This window comes from Zootoca vivipara, unplaced genomic scaffold, assembly GCF_965207765.1.
Source record: "Zootoca vivipara unplaced genomic scaffold, rZooViv2.hap1.1 HAP1_SCAFFOLD_50, whole genome shotgun sequence".
NCBI lineage: Eukaryota > Metazoa > Chordata > Lepidosauria > Squamata > Lacertidae > Zootoca > Zootoca vivipara.
The window spans coordinates 1,239-5,000 of NW_028291096.1; positions in this window are offsets into that span (position 1 = coordinate 1,239).

Below are 3,762 nucleotides of genomic sequence, written 5' to 3' on the forward strand. Positions count from 1 at the left end.
ACTTGCTTTCTCCGGGTAGACCGGACGCCCCAGCCTCTCCGGCGAGTAGACCGGGGCAACCGACGCGGAAGGGCGGGTAGACCGGGAGGCTTTGCTTTCGGGGAAGTAGACCGGGAAGCCCCAGCCTCTCCGGCGGGTAGACCGGGGCAAGCGGCGCCCTTGCGAGTCGACCGGGAAGACTTGCTTTCTCTCAGGTAGACCGGGACGTCCCAGGCTCTCCGGCGAGTAGACCGGGAGGCCTTGCTTTCTCTCAGGTAGACCGGGAAGCCCCAGACTCTCCGGCGAGTAGACCGGGGCAACCGGCGGGCAGACCGGGAAGACTTGCTTTCTCCGGGTAGACCGGACGCCCCAGCCTCTCCGGCGAGTAGACCGGGACAACCGACGCGGAAGGGCGGGTAGACCGGGAGGCTTTGCATTCGGGGAAGTAGACCGGGAAGCCCCAGCCTCTCCGGCGGGTAGACCGGGGCAACCGGCGCCCTTGCGAGTCGACCGGGTAGACTTGCTTTCTCTCAGGTAGACCGGGACGTCCCAGGCTCTCCGGCGAGTAGACCGGGAGGCCTTGCTTTCTCTCAGGTAGACCGGGAAGCCCCAGACTCTCCGGCGAGTAGACCGGGGCAACCGGCGGGTAGACCGGGAAGACTTGCTTTCTCCGGGTAGACCGGACGCCCCAGCCTCTCCGGCGAGTAGACCGGGGCAACCGACGCGGAAGGGCGGGTAGACCGGGAGGCTTTGCATTCGGGGAAGTAGACCGGGAAGCCCCAGCCTCTCCGGCGGGTAGACCGGGGCAACCGGCGCCCTTGCGAGTCGACCGGGAAGACTTGCTTTCTCTCAGGTAGACCGGGACGTCCCAGGCTCTCCGGCGAGTAGACCGGGAGGCCTTGCTTTCGGGGAGGTAGACCGGGAAGCCCCAGACTCTCCGGCGAGTAGACCGGGGCAACCGGCGGGTAGACCGGGAAGACTTGCTTTCTCCGGGTAGACCGGACGTCCCAGCCTCTCCGGCGGGTAGACCGGGGCAACCGGCGCCCTTGCGAGTCGACCGGGAAGACTTGCTTTCTCTCAGGTAGACCGGGAAGCCCCAGACTCTCCGGCGAGTAGACCGGGGCAACCGGCGGGTAGACCGGGAAGACTTGCTTTCTCCGGGTAGACCGGACGCCCCAGCCTCTCCGGCGAGTAGACCGGGACAACCGACGCGGAAGGGCGGGTAGACCGGGAGGCTTTGCTTTCGGGGAAGTAGACCGGGAAGCCCCAGCCTCTCCGGCGGGTAGACCGGGGCAACCGGCGCCCTTGCGAGTCGACCGGGAAGACTTGCTTTCTCTCAGGTAGACCGGGACGTCCCAGGCTCTCCGGCGAGTAGACCGGGGCAACCGGCGGGTAGACCGGGAAGACTTGCTTTCTCCGGGTAGACCAGACGTCCCAGCCTCTCCGACGAGTAGACCGGAGCAACCGACGCGGAAGGGCGAGTAGACCGGGAGGCCTTGCTTTCGGGGAGGTAGACCGGGAAGCCCCAGCCTCTCCGGCGGGTAGACCGGGGCAAGCGGCGCCCTTGCGAGTCGACCGGAAAGACTTGCTTTCTCTCAGGTAGACCGGGACGTCCCAGGCTCTCCGGCGAGTAGACCGGGAGGCCTTGCTTTCGGGGAGGTAGACCGGGAAGCCCCAGACTCTCCGGCGAGTAGACCGCGGCAACCGGCGGGTAGACCGGGAAGACTTGCTTTCTCCGGGTAGACCAGACGTCCCAGCCTCTCCGGCGAGTAGCCCGGGAAAACCGGCGCGGAAGGGCGGGTAGACCGGGAGGCCTTGCTTTCGGAGAGGTAGACCGGGAAGCCCCAGACTCTCCGGCGAGTAGACCGGGGCAACCGGCGGGTAGACCGGGAAGACTTGCTTTCTCCGGGTAGACCGGACGCCCCAGCCTCTCCGGCGAGTAGACCGGGGCAACCGACGTGGAAGGGCGGGTAGACCGGGAGGCTTTGCTTTCGGGGAAGTAGACCGGGAAGCCCCAGCCTCTCCGGCGGGTAGACCGGGGCAAGCGGCGCCCTTGCGAGTCGACCGGGAAGACTTGCTTTCTCTCAGGTAGACCGGGACGTCCCAGGCTCTCCGGCGAGTAGACCGGGAGGCCTTGCTTTCTCTCAGGTAGACCGGGAAGCCCCAGACTCTCCGGCGAGTAGACCGGGGCAACCGGCGGGTAGACCGGGAAGACTTGCTTTCTCCGGGTAGACCGGACGCCCCAGCCTCTCCGGCGAGTAGACCGGGGCAACCGACGCGGAAGGGCGGGTAGACCGGGAGGCTTTGCTTTCGGGGAAGTAGACCGGGAAGCCCCAGCCTCTCCGGCGGGTAGACCGGGGCAAGCGGCGCCCTTGCGAGTCGACCGGGAAGACTTGCTTTCTCTCAGGTAGACCGGGACGTCCCAGGCTCTCCGGCGAGTAGACCGGGAGGCCTTGCTTTCTCTCAGGTAGACCGGGAAGCCCCAGACTCTCCGGCGAGTAGACCGGGGCAACCGGCGGGCAGACCGGGAAGACTTGCTTTCTCCGGGTAGACCGGACGCCCCAGCCTCTCCGGCGAGTAGACCGGGACAACCGACGCGGAAGGGCGGGTAGACCGGGAGGCTTTGCATTCGGGGAAGTAGACCGGGAAGCCCCAGCCTCTCCGACGAGTAGACCGGGGAAACCGGCGCGGAAGGGCGGGTAGACCGGGCGGCTTTGCTTTCGGGGAAGTAGACCGGGAAGCCCCAGACTCTCCGGCGAGCAGACCGGAGTGGAACCAAGGGCCCGTCGACCGGGCAACGCTGCCAGCTTCCGCCTGGTAGACCGGGAGGCCGTGCTTTCGGGGAGGTAGACCGGGAAGCCCCAGGCTCTCCGGCGAGTAGACCGGGGCAACCGGCGGGTAGACCGGGAAGACTTGCTTTCTCCGGGTAGACCGGAAGCGCCAGCCTCTCCGGCGAGTAGACCGGGACGTCCCAGCCTGGGCAATGCTTCCAGTCCCACCGGACCGCTCCTTCTGTCGCTGGCTGGCCGGCCGGCCGTCCCTACTTCCGGCCGTCCCTTCTTCCTTTTGGTTGTTTGTGTGTGTGTTTGGGTGGGGGGGCAGGTAGACCGGCAGAACGGGGGCCTGATGGTGCAGAGAGCCGCCGTCTCCTGACTCATCTATGGGTAGACCGGGCTACCCGTCGTCCCTTCTACCCAAGAAAGGGAGCGAGCGAGCGAGCGGTTTCTGCTTTCCTCTTTTTCTTTTGCAACAACTCAAGTTGTTACCGAGCAGCAGCGCCCCTAGTGGCGGTCAAGCTGGTACCGCAGGAGGCTAGGGCTCAAACCTCCATCGACTAAGCGGAAGGTGTGGGTCCTATAGGTTTCTACGGGTAGACCGGCACGGCAGGGGAGCCGCGGACGCCACCTATCGGAGTGAATTCGCAGCAGCCCCAAGGAGGGGCTTCCGAGGCGGCGCCGTCTTGTCGGAGCGGCGGCGCCGGCGGCTCAGCCACCGGCCCGTGATGCCGGGTCGGGACGGCAGGCGCCTGCAGATTATTGGCGACAGGGTTTTCAGGACCCTCTGGAGAACCGCAGAAGACGACCCAACCGCGCTCCCCGGTCAGTGTGGACCCACTGCGGCAGGGCAGGCGCGCTGCGTCGTACGCTTCGGGTTCCCTAAGAGAAGCGGTGAGCAGCCTCGTCCGATCCCGCCGGCCTTCGGGTCTCTGCCGGGAGAGGAGCAAGCGAGGTGGGCGAGCGGCTGGCGGCGGGCTGCGACCCCGGCTCCGGGACCCGAGAACCC